The 13,786-nt window shown below is 44.6% G+C and overlaps 1 protein-coding gene across 4 annotated transcripts in view; it reads right to left on the reverse strand.

The window, feature by feature from the left end:
- DLG5 (discs large MAGUK scaffold protein 5) overlaps positions 1 to 13,786 on the reverse strand; it is a 120,303-nt gene that overhangs the window by 43,465 nt on the left and 63,052 nt on the right. The gene's annotated exons all lie outside the window — the stretch shown is intronic.

Here is a 13,786-nt window from a genome sequence, read left to right on the forward strand (position 1 = left end):
CACGATCACTCACCTAGAGCCAGACATCCTGGAATGTGAAGTCAAGTGGGCCTTAGGAAGCATTACTACAGACAAAGCTAGTGGAGGTAATGGAATTCCAGTTGAGCTATTTCAAATCCTAAAAGATGACACCAGCAAATTTGGAAAACTCAGTTGTGGCCACAGGACTGGAAAAGGTCAGTTTTCATTCCAATCCCAAAGAAAAGCAATGCCAAAGAATGTTCAAACTACTGCACAGTTACACTCATCTCACATGCTTGCAAAGTAATGCTCAAAATTCTCCAAGCCAGGCTTCAACAGTACATGAACCAAGAACTTCCAGGTGTTCAAGCTGGATTTAGAAAAGGCAGAGGAACCAGAAATCAATTTGCCAACATCTGTTGGATTATCAAAAAAGTAAGAGAGCTGCAGAAAAACATTTATTGCTGTTTTACTGACTATGCCAAAGCCTTTGACTGTGTGGATCACCACAAACTGTGGAAAATTCAAGAGATGGGAATACCAGACCACCTGACCTGCCTCCTGAGAAACTTGTATGCAGGTCAGGAAGCAACAGTTAGAACTGGACATGGAGCAACAGACTGATTCCACATAGGAAGAGGAGTACGTCAAGGCTGTATATTGTCACCCTGCCTATTTAACTTCTATGCAGAGTATACCATGAGAAACGCTGGGCTGAAGGAAGCACAAGCTGGAATCAAGATTGCCGGAGCAACATCAATAACTTCAGATATGCAGATGACATCACCTTTATGGCAGAAAGTGAAGAAGAACTAAAGAGCCTCTGATGAAAGTGAAAGAGGAGAGTGAAATAGTTGGCTTAAAGCTCAACATTAAAAAAACTGAGATCATGGCTTCCGGTTCCATCACTTCATGGCAAATAGATGGGGAAATAGTGGAAATGGTAACAGACTTTATTTTGGGGGGCTCCAAAATCACTGCAGATGGTGACTGCAGCCATGAAATTAAAAGATGCTTACTCCTTGGCAGGAAAGTTATGATCAACCTAGATAGCATATTAAAAAGCAGAGACATTACTTTGCCAAAAAAGGCCCATCTGGTCAAGGCTATGGTTTTTCCAGTAGTCATGTATGGATGTGAGAGTTGGACTATAAAGAAAGCTGAGTTCCAAACTGATGCTTTTGAACTGTGGTGTTGGAGAAGACTCTTGAGAGTCCCTTGGACTGCAAGGAGATCCAACCAGTCCATCCTAAAGGAGGTCAGTCCTGAGTGTTCATTGGAAGAACTGATGCTGAAGCTGAAACTCCAATACTTTCGCCACCTGATGCAAAGAGCTGACTCATTTAAAAGACCCTGATGCTGGGAAAGGTTGAAGGTAGGAGAAGGGGATGACCAAGGATGAGATGGTTGGATGGCATCGTCAACTCAATGGACATGGGTTTGGGTAAACTCCAGGAGCTGGAGATGAGCAGGGAGGCCTGGCATGGTGCAGTCTATGGGGTTGCAAAGAGTCAGACATGACTGAGCAACTGAACTGAACTGACCCCTTTCCATGGCTGATTTTGTGTCCTTTAACTGAAATAAATTTTATCTGTGAGTACGGTTATATGCTAAGTTGTACAAATCCTTTTAGCAAATCACCAAACCTGGGGGTGATACTGAGTACCCCAACACAAGTACCTAAGATGTTCTAGTCCTCTCTAGATGCTGGTGATGCTGGTCAGACACAGTGACTGTGGTCTCAGGCCCTCTTAACCTGATGGGATGATACAGACATACACAGGGACAGAGATAGGTAGTTAGTTAGAAAAACAGGCCAAATAAAATAACCTGAGAGTGTAAGAAGAGCTGTCAAGGAAATAAAAAATAAAATAGAATAATAAGCTGGAGAGAGATTTTTGAGCCACAGAGTAGGTCAGGAGAGAAGCTAAAGCCTGAAGAGGAGTCTCTCAAAAGGTGAATTCTGAGCTCGGGTGCAAACGAAGAGCGGCAGCCAGGAGCACACCCGGCAGAGGAGCGAGCAGGTTCAAAGGCCCTGAGGCAGGAGCCACCAGCCACCCTCCACGCACAAACAGAAGGGCAGGGCAGAGGGACTGGAGCCCAGTGAACCAGCAGGAGTGGACACACACAAAAAAGGCCAGAGAGGCGGACACGGCTGCAAGGCGTACAGCAAGGACTGTATCCCGAGTGACATGGGAACCACAGGAGGGTTTTAAGCAAGAGTGCTCTACTCTGACTTACAAACTACACGATGAGCTAAGAGATGGTCAGGGCCTGCTGACCTCCACTAAGCACCTCAGGGGATCTGAGCCCTTGCGTGGGTTTATTTCCTTATTCCACAAATGATAGCACTGAACCAGAAAAGCCTGTTTAACTGTTCCAGCTCCAGTCCAGGAATCACCTGGCTCCATCCAACATGGATTCTGGGTTATCAGAAGATCTTTGCAGTCAAGAAAAGCAAAACCTAGAAATACTGAATATTCCCTTTGGAGGGAATAATAAATATGATTAACAAGAAAGAGCTCATTCAAATGTCAGAATTTTTCAGAGACAGGGAAAGTGAGTTCACCCCTCTGAGACATTATCTCCTAGGGCTGTGGACTATGGGAAGAAAGGGAATCACAGAAATCAGCTCACTCAGGGCTTTCAGTCTTCTTCCTTTTCTTTTCTCCTTTTTTCTTTTTTTTTTTTTTAAGGCAAAACCCTTTCCTTCAAAGGAAATTTTACAACACTAAACTAGAAACCTCATTTTAAAAAACAGTACACAGGCTCCTCAGGTGATTAAAATCATCAATAGTTTCATAAAAATGCTTCGCTACTGCAGATCAGGACTGCATGCTGAGAAATGGTCAGAAAACCACTGATGGAGCCTCACTTCATCATTTAAAGTCTTCTTAAAAAACAATGCAGTATCTTCCAAACATACAGTAAAGCACAGCAAATAATGCAATAAAATGATAAGAACCCACTACTGTGCTCTCATCTTAAGGCAGTCAATGAGGGATTGATTCCAAGACCCCTTTCAGATACCAAAATCCATGAATGCTCCGATCTTTTATATCACGTGGTATACGCGTGTCTGACTCTTTGCGGCCCCGTGGACTGCAGCCTGCCAGGCTCTTCTGTCTATGCGCATGCTGCCTATCCTTTACATCATCTCTAGATTATGCATAATGCCTAACACAATATAAATGCTTCGGAAATAGTTGCCAGCAAGGCAAATACAAGCTTTGCTTTTCCAAGCTTTCTGGTATTTTCCCCCCCAATTTCTGGTTGGTTGAATCTTCCGATGTGAAACTCAAGGATATAGAGGGCCAACTCTACTTTGTCACATATCTCAAACTGCTTTCCGAAGATATAAATTATTACAGATGCTTAGCCAAAGCCCTCAATATACCCTTCTCTTACTCAGTACCCCTCACATCCCCCTCCAGAATTGCTCCCCTATGTTTGCTATCAACCATCAGAATGCATATTTTACTTCCACTACTTAGTACTCTTGCCTGGAAAATCCCATGGATGGAGGAGCCTGGAAGGCTGCAGTCCATGGGGTCGCTGAGGGTCAGACACAACTGAGCGACTTCACTTTCACTTTTCACTTTCATGCATTGGAGAAGGCAATGGCAACCCACTCCAGTGTTCTTGCCTGGAGAATCTCAGGGACGGGGGAGCCTGGTGGGCTACCGTCTATGGGGTTGCACAGAGTCGGACACGACTGAAGCAACTTGGCAGCAACTTATGTACTCGTGAAAATTCCTAATGGTGTTACATGTGCTTCCTTGTATGCAATTCTGCTTTTGAGGCTTAGGCAGTGGTGCAGGCTGTATTTCACTGTAGAAGTACATCATACATTTTTAGATTTTTAAAAATTCTATTAAATATAACTGATTTGCAATGTTGTATTAATTTCAGGTGTATAGCAAAGTGATTCGGTTATATATATATATATATATATATATGTGTGTGTGTATATATATATATATATGTAGTCTATGTAGTCTTTTTTTAGATTCTTTCCCGTTACAGGTTATTATAAGATATTAAGTATAGCTCCCTGCGCTGTACAGTAGATCTTTGTTGGCTATCTATTTAAAATATAGTAGTGTATGTTGTGGACAGATTTTTTTAGGTTGAAGTATGGTGGCTCAGACAGTAAAGAATCCTCCTGCAATGCGGGAGACCGAGGTTCCATCCCTGGGTTGGAAAGACCCCCTGGAGGGGGGCATGGCAACCCACTCCAGTCTTCCTGCCTGGAGAATCCCCATGGACAGAGGAGCCTGGCGGGCTATCGTCCATGGGGTCGCACAGAGTCGGACACGGCTGAGCGACTCAGCACATACACACAGGTGATTTACAGTGTGCTATTTTCTGCTATACAACAGAGTGAGTCCGTTATACCTAAATACAGAGGTTCTTTTTTACATTCTTTTCCACTGTTTTATCACAGGACGTTGAGTGTATGTCCCTGTGCTGCACAGTATGACCTCACTGTTTATCCGTTCTACATATAACAGTTTGCATCTGCTAGTCCCAAACTCCCAGTCATCCATTTCCCACCCTTTTTCCTCCCTCAGCGACCACAAGACTGCTCTGCATCACGCCCTGTCACTGTGATAGATGTTTGCTGCTGCTGCTGCTGCTGCTAAGTCGCTTCAGTCGTGTCCAACTCTGTGCGACCCCATAGACGGCAGCCCGCCAGGCTTCCCCGGCCCTGGGATTCTCCAGGCAAGAACACTGGAGTGGGTTGCCATTTCCTTCTCCAGTGCATGAAAGTGAAAAGTGAAAGTGAAGTCGCTCAGTCGTGTCCGACTCTTAGCGACCCCATGGACTGTGGCCCACCAGGCTCCTTTATCCATGGGATTTCCAGGCACGAGTGCTGGAGTGGGGTGCCTTACATTGTCTTTACTTTCTTTTTCTTTTTTGCTGTTATAAATGATACTACTGTGAACCCTGTCCATATCTCCTCTCTCACATCTGTGAGATGCTCCCCTAGGGTGGACATCTAGAAGCAGAGCTGAAGGTCATAATATGGGCTTTTCCCCACTGACTGGATGATATAAAACTGCTCTCCGAGTTCATACACCACCAGCTCTGGGCAGGAGTTCTGAGAGTCACTGTCATCAACACAGCCTCACCAAGATTTCAAACACCAGGTTTTCCTTTTAATTTTTAATTGAGATAAAATACACATAACATAAAACTGTTGCAGCCAGCTCTCACCCTCTGAGTATATATTTCAGTAGTGTCACACATATTCACATTGTTGTGCAACCAATCTCTGGAACTTTCTCATCTTGCAAAATCCTGTCCCCATTAAACAACAGCCAGCTATCCCCTTCCCCCCGTCCCTGGGTGCCACTCTTCTGCTCTGCGTCTATGAATCCAGCGGCTCGAGAGGTACATACGCTATTTATTAATGGAATCACACGCTACTGATCTCTTTGTAACTGACTTCCTTCATTTAGCATCATGTTCTCAAGGTTCATCCAGGCTACATTACATGACAGGATTCCCTTCCTTTTAAAAGATGAATAATACTCCATCACATATGTGTACAGCCTTTTATTTGTCCATTCATTAGTCAAAAGACACTTGGGATGTTTCCACCACCTCTTGGAACCAATGAAAACAGTCAGATTTCTGAAGTAATGCCTACCTCATGGACCAAAAAATGTCTTTAAAAAAAAAAAAAAAATTTGCTTTCCTGATTACTAGAAAGGGCAACGCTCTCCTTATGTTGACCTTACGTTTATTGTCTATACACATTTCCTCTTCCATGAATTGCTTGTTCATATCCTTTATTTTCCTTCCCCTCCTGCCCCTCCCTCCCCCACTTCTTTCTTTCTGCAGGACTTTTAAATTCCAGGTACTAACCCTTTTCCAGTTATATTCATTACAAGTATCTTTTCCCAACATATAGCGTTTAAATTTTCTTAGTGTCCCTTGTTTCTAAAATTTCACATTTTAATGTGATAAAACTCACTCAATCATTTCCTTTATGGTTTGCGCTTTGGCTGCTTTATTTAAGAAATTCTTTCCTTCCAAGGATAAAGAAGATGTGGGACACATATATGATAGAATATTATTCAGATATTATAAATAATGAAATAATGCCATCTGCAGCAACATGGATGGACATGGAGATTGTCACACTGAGTGAAGTAAGTCAGAGAAGGAGAAGCATCATATGACATCCCTTATATGTGGAATATAAAAAGTAATGATACAGATGAACCTATTTATGAAATAAAATGAGACTCACAGACTTAGAGAATGAACTTATGGTTGCCGGGGGGAAGGAATAGTTAGGGAACTTGAGATAGACAGGTACACACTGCTATAATTAAAATACATAACCAACAAGGACCTACTGTGTAGCACAGAGAACTCGGCTCAATGTTATGTGGCAGCCTGGACTGGAGGTGAGTTTCGGGGAGAATGGATACATGTGTATGTATGGCTGAGTCCCTTTGCTGTTCACCACAACCTGGGAAGCCCTGAGACTATCACAACATTATTAATTAGCTATACCCCAATACAAAATGAGAAGTTTAAATTTTAAAATGAGAATACATTTGAATCAGCTCTAATGAGGTGGATGAAACTAGAGCCTATTATACAGAGTGAAGTAAGCCAGAAAGAAAAACACCAATACAGTATACTAACGCATATATATGGAATTTAGAAAGATGGTAACGATAACCCTGTATGCGAGAGAACAAAAGAGACACAGATGTATAGAACAGTCTTTTGGACTCTGTGGGAGAGGGAGAGGGTGGGATGATTTGGGAGAATGGCACTGAAACGTGTATAATGTCATATATGAAACGAGTCGCCAGTCCAGGTTCAATGTAGGATACAGGATGCTCGGGGCTGCTGCACCGGGAAGACCCAGAGGGATGGTACGGGGAGGGATGTAGGAGGGGGGTTCAGGATGGGGAACACGTGTATACCTGTGGCAGATTCATGTTGATGTATGGCAAAACCAATACAATATTGTAAAGTGATTAACCTCCAATGAAAATAAATAAATTTATATTAAAAAAGAAGAAATTCTTTGCTTCCTACCTTGAGATCATGAACATATTCTCTCATTAGTTTTTCTAAAAGGAGTTTTATATTTCACATGTAAACCTCTAAACTACTTATTTAAAATATATATTTTTATGTATGTTGCAAGATGGAGATAATAACATTATTTCTTTCCATAAATCACTAGACAAAGGAGAAATAGCCCCCCAAATGCAGAACGGACCAAGGACCCCTGAATTTGTCCAGGCACAGACGAGGTCTGGAGTACCCCAAGGGTATCAGCTGACACAGAGCCCACCAGTGAGGGGTGAGAAAGGCATCCCACAAGGATGTGCCCACACATGCCCAGAATACACAGAGCCAGTGGAGAGCTCTCCTGACTTCAGGCTCACATCTGGAAATGATCCAGCTTCTGGACCAGATTTCCCTGTCTTCTGGGCAGTACCTCAAACAGTCCAGTTAAAAATCACTCCAAACATTTTATACTCTAAACATCCCCAAGCCAGGTAAGAACCACGGAACAAAGGCATTGCTGCCATTCCCAGAGTTTTCCACGAGGTGGCAGCCCTGCGTAGAACAGCCAAATGCACCCCCATAGCTGTCCAGCCTTCCAAGCTTCATTAAGAAACAAAGCTCATTTAGCTCTCATCACAAGAAAAACTTTTACCTATGTAAGTTGATGAGTGTTAACTAGACTTACAGAGGTGAGCTTGTCACAATGAATACAAGTATCAAATCATTATGTTGTAGACCTGAAACTAATACAATGTTACATGTCAATCATACCTCTGTTAAAAAAATAAGGAAACAAAAATGATGTTATCCCAATATTAAAATAAAACCTAATTTTAAAGGCAGCTTTGAAATGATGCAAAGAAAAACCTTGTTGTGAGCATTAGCCCAGCAGAGCCCACCAGCACCAGTCCACACAAAAGCTGGACTTGGCCTCTCTTCACTGGGAAATAGTCCCCAGATGCCCACCATAAGGAGCTTGGATGGGGTCTGCATGATGGCCCAGGCACAGCTTAGCACCAGTGAATCCGCTGCCAGGATGGGTCACAATTTCCCATTGAGACAGGGTCAATCAGAGAAAACCACAGAACAGACCCAGGGATCTTTTCTGATGCCCAATCCAGCCGGCTAATGCAATAGGCTCTGGGATCAGAAGGAACCCTGGGGAGATCAGGCTGATACCTCACACTGTCCCGGCCGAGGCTCTGCCCATTCCACAGCTGAAAGCTCTGCACAAGCGGGTTCTGCTTATTGTGTGCTGAAATCTACCTTTCTCAACTCCTAATGTCTTGTCCGAGCCCTTAAGGCACAAAAACAGTCCCTTTCCCACAGGACGGCACCGAGACACTCAGAGGCTCACGGGGCCCCTAACACTTCTCAGCTTTTCTCTACAAACAGGGCTGAGAATCCTGCCTGTGCTAATGTGCTCAAAAGCCTCTGGAGAAATTTTGGAAAAACCACAGCCACAGTTAACACCAGAGGATTTAAAAGACTATCCTATCAGTCTAGAATTTTTCCTTTTTATGGTTAGAAGATTATGTTCTTAGTAGGCAGTTCAGCACAAACACACTAACCATCAAACTAAACGTTTAGCTTCCCAGCTAAGGCTAACAGCAGTCTGAGAGAGAATATTTACATTTGGCCCAGAGTTCTGAAGTGAAAAAGCTGATACACTTCTCAGCTCAGGCAGGCGGCAGTCTTTAGAGATGACTCCCGTCCGGCCTGTGAGGAGGGGGTGGAAGTGGCCCAGGGGAGGCAGAAAGCCAGGGCCTGGTCCCATTCACACAGCAAGACAGCCACAGCCTGAGTTGTTCCCCACAAGGAGGCCAGGAACAGCTGTACTCACATCCTGCTCCACGCTGGTCAAAAACACGCTGGGCTTCTCTGAGAGCCAGGCCCTTTGGAGACTAAGAAACCCAATTCCTGGGTTATCGGGGAAAAGAAGTCAACTTCCATGAATCATCAGGGAAAAAAGTATATTTAAAGAACGGTAACAGGGCCAAAAGGAAGAGAGGGAAGTTTCCTGGAGACTCAAGCTTCCCAAATAAACTGGTAGAACCAACTTTTTTTTTTTTTTTTTAAAGAAAAGCATTACTTTGAACCTTCCAGGGATATCTCTAAGAACCAAACTTTAGAAAAACACGCACAAAGGAACACAATGATATATGTAAGGGTGCCCACTAAAAAATTATTTCTAACAGGAAAAAGTGCAGACTACTATGATGCTCAACAAACAGAATGCTGTTCATAAAATACTGACAGCTAGCCTATAAAATATCTTGTTGGATGTTTCAAATTTACAGAAAATATAAGGAGACCTATGATATACTGCAAGTTAAAAAAAAAAAAAAGGCAGGTGGCAGAAAATAAAGACAAAACTTTGTGTGTTAAGTATGACACAGAAAATGTCCACATGGAAATATCCCATGGGGTTCAGAGAGGTTGGTCACCTCTAGGGAGTGACACCAGGGCTGAGTGACTTCACTACACTGAAGGTTTTTTTTCTTCTTTAACCAGAGATCAGGTAGGTACTACCGTAGTCAAGATAGAAGATGCAAAAATATCCCCTATGTTGCCCCTCCCCGCCACCAAGGCTTGGCCATCTCTGCCCCAAATCACTTGGGCATCCAGATAGCGCATTCTGACTGCAGTCCCTTGGAGACAGAACTGCTACATTATGCCCGCCCCCCAAAATACACATGCAAGCAAACACACGCAGCCACACACAAAAAGCCACCTGTCTGCCACTTCTAGAGAGGGAGAGGTCCTGGGACCCCAGCCCACAGCACCCTCCCCACCAGCTGCCTCATTTCCTCTGAGATAAATCACACTGAGGGCTGGGGAGCCCACAAATCCCTCGAGCAAACACGCAAGTCAAACAGCACCATTTACCTCGCAAGGGCCTCTTCAAGTTAACAAGGCGTGGGAGGATCCGGGCAACAAAACCGGCCTTGTCCAGGGAGGTCGGCCTTTGCCCCAGGGAGGAGACCTACGGCCGCCCCCGTGTCCCCGCTTCCTCAGCTGCTGGCCTACCCGAGACCTGAGCTTTTCACAGGCCAGATGCCCACCTCAGACCTGGTAAAGAGGCTAAGGCCCTGGCCTGGAGAGCAGGCGGCCTGGTGGCTCAGATACACCCCTGACCCCCGCACTGGTGCTGGGTTTCCTCTCCTGGCGGGGTCCCGAGGTGGCTCCCAGGCCACTTGCTAAGGGGCACTGGCATAGCTAAAGAGAACTGGGGATACTCACTGACCACTGTAATCAGCTGCCTCACCCCAAGGGTCAGAGCTATGGGAAGAGAAAGAAGAGGAGTGGGCTGGAAGAGAGCCAACTGGGCTCCTGATACCCTGGTCTTTGTTCTTACCTCCCTGCTTCCAGGAACCTTCCTGTTACCATCGCTGGGCCAGGCCCACCCACTCCCACTGCCAGACTTGCTGCCACATAACCAACCCCTCTAATCAGAGGCTCTCTGTCGGTGACTGCAGCCAAGAAATTAAAACACGTTTGCTCCTTCCACTTGGAGGAAAACCTATGACAAACCTGGACAGCAGATTAAAAAGCAGAGACATCACTTTGCCAGCAAAGGTCCATCTAATCAAAGCTACGGTTTTTCCAGTAGTCATGTACGGATGTGAGAGCAGGACCATGAGGAAGGCTGAGCACCAAAGAACTGATGCTTTTGAATTGTGGTGTTGGAGAAGGCTTCTGAGAGTCCCTGGGACAGCAAGATCAAACCAGTCAATCCTAAAGGAAATCAACTCTGAATATTCACTGGGAGGAATGATGCTGAAGCTGAAACTCCAATCCTTTGACCACGTGATAGGAAGAGCCACTGGAAAAGACCCTGAGGCTAGGGAAGATTGAAGGCAAAAGGAGAAGAGGGCAGCAGAGGATGAGATGATGAGATAGCATCACTGACTCAATGGACATGAATCTGAGCAAACTCAGGGAGTTTGTGAAGGACAAGGAAGCCTGGTGTGCTCTAGTCTATGGGGTCACAAAGAGTTAGACACAACTTAGCAGCTGAACAACAACAACAAATCAGAGGGCTCGCAGAAAAGGCTCTAGGTATCTCCAAGTATCTCCAGCTTAGGGGCCTGCCCTGAGCCTGCAGTGGGTTAATTCCGCATAAGGCGTCAACAAATATCAGAGAAAGAAAATAAACCATAGAAACAAATTTTTCAATAGAACATAGCTTGTGACAGGAAAAGACTGAAAATAGTCCAAGGGTCAGTCAATAGGAGACTAGTTAAATCAATTATGCGGCTTTTATGTAACTCAATAATCTGCAGCAGTTAAAAACAAGGAAGTAGAATTTGTACTGAAAAAGAAAGATGCACATGACATATTCAGCCAAAAAAAACATGCTAGCCATAAAAGCACTGTGCGATTCTGTTTTGTCGAATATGTTAATAAGATATAAAGTATTCCATGTGTACAGATAAAAGTCTCAAACTTTTCATGGTGATATACTCATGGTTAGTTATTTCTGTGGAGTGAGACTACAGGAAGAATTCTTTTATTTTTTAAATGTCTGTGTTGATTTTTTAATTATTTACAAAATGTATATTAATGTTAACAAATTTAAAAAAGTATAAAAACATGAAGAAAGCACTGCCCTTCCACTTTTTGAACTATTCAATCTAACAGTCATTCGGTAAGGCAGAGCGGGCCAGGAGGCTGCAGCGGGTGAGGGGCACCCTGGAGTGGCCATCAGGGCCTGTACACACAAGCAGAGGCCCTGCAGAGGCACATGGGGACCCAGCAAAGGGTGACAAGGGGAATGGTGTGGGGAGGGAGGCAGCAGAGGGAAAAGCAAGCAGGTACACATAGAGCCACTAAGTAAATAGATTAAGAAGAATCAAAACCAGATTTCTCACTGCTGGAAAAGGGAGATGCGAAAATGGAAAGGAAGAAGACAAGAATGAACCCTTCATATTGTGGTTCTGCGCTGGAATGAAAAATGTGAGTGTGAGCTCATGGTTTCCAATATACATATTACATATTGAAGATACAGGTATGTTAGGAAGAGAGACAGAGACGCATGGCAAGAGATATGAGCGGAAGTGTGTGTGGCTGGGATGTGCTCAGATACTCTCACTCTGTTCCCTCAAAGGTCCTGGAAACCATTACCCCCAGGAGCTCTGAATACACCAAGTACACCCAGCTTTCAGACCTTGCTTCTATTCTCCACTAAAAAGAATGTGAACTCCTAGGATACACATCTGATTTCCAGGACTACAGCAAGATAATTATAAAACAAGCCTGAAACATCTTGTGCCAGAGAACAAGAACGTGCTCAAAGAATGAGGGGATGTGGAGAAAAGACAGAGAAGGGACTTCCGTGGTAGACCAGTGGCTAAGAATCTGCCTTCCAATGCAGGGGACTTGTCCTGGGTGAGGGAACTATGATCCCATGTGTCACAAGCAGCCAAGCCTGTGAGCCACAATAAGGGAAAAGCCGAACACTGCAACTAAGATTGGACACAGTCTTAGTTGAATGAATGAATAAACAGAGAAGCAAGCCTGAAGTGGTTCCCACTGGCCATAGGGGTAACCCACTAAGTAGAACAGGAAGCCGTGGGAGGGACAGAGAGAAAGAGAGACAGAGAGACAGAGAGAGAGAGAGACAGAGAGAGAGAGAGAGAGACAGAGAGAGAGAGAGAGAGTAAAGGAAAAACAAGTATCACTACAGTGGTGAAGCCTAGAGACACCACCTTAGTCAAATGATCAAAGTGAACATCCTTAGTAATAAGTCATATCAAGCCAAGTCCCAGTCAACAGGATGCAACAAGAAAAGGCAGCTTCGGCCTGTGAAAGTCCTGCCTAAGATGAAAAACTCATCCACCCATGGAAGAAAGAAAGAAAGTGAAGTCGCTCAGTCGCGTCCGACTCTTAGCGACCCCATGGACTGCAGCCTACCAGACTCCTCCGTTCATGGGATTTTCCAGGCAAGAGTACTGGAGTGGGGTGCCATTTCCTTCTCCAGGGGATATTCCCAACCCAGGGTTGGAACCCGGGTCTCTCACACTGAGGGCAGACGCTTTACTGTCCAAGCCACCTGGGAAGCCCCAACCATGAGGACCAGACAAATCCAGACCGAGAGACTACCTAGAAAATAACTAACCTGTAATCTTCCAAAGCATCAAGGTCACACAGGTTACAGCCTGGGGAACTGTTCCAGGTTGAAGGAGATCAAAGAGAAACAACAAGTAAACACAGCGCTTTGTTCCAAACAAGCTCCTTTTTCTGTTAAAGACACTATTAAGGCAACAACTGGCAGACCTTGACCAGGGTCTGACGGTTGGATGGTGGTACGTAGCAACATTAATGCCTGATGGGTTACTGTGATACGGGAGAAGATCCTTGCTGGCAACAAGTACACATTTACGTGCTATGGGGTGATGGGACATCAGGCTGGCAACTTAAGAAAAAAGGGAAAAATTCTTTATACTGTACTCGCAGCTATTCTGTAAGCCCGCAGCAGTTTCACAATTTAAAAAAATTTATTTGCAAATGGAAGAAACCTAGTGCTAACAGGTGAGTTCAGATAGTTATATACCAGGTTTGTGTCAATCAAATCGTAACAGTCCTCCTTTAACTGGGGAACCATAAATGCTTCTGATGGGGAAGGGGCTCTGCTTAAATCAGACCTCTGACGCAGTGCTAGGAGGACACTCTGCCTCCTCCTGGGACTTTCTTCCAACCCAAAAGGTCCAACCATCTACGGACACAGAGCGTGTCAGTCCTTGCCATGGCCCTGCAGCCCAGGCAGCTTCAGACC

The sequence above is a fragment of the Ovis canadensis genome, chromosome 25, assembly GCF_042477335.2.
Source record: "Ovis canadensis isolate MfBH-ARS-UI-01 breed Bighorn chromosome 25, ARS-UI_OviCan_v2, whole genome shotgun sequence".
Lineage (NCBI taxonomy): Eukaryota > Metazoa > Chordata > Mammalia > Artiodactyla > Bovidae > Ovis > Ovis canadensis.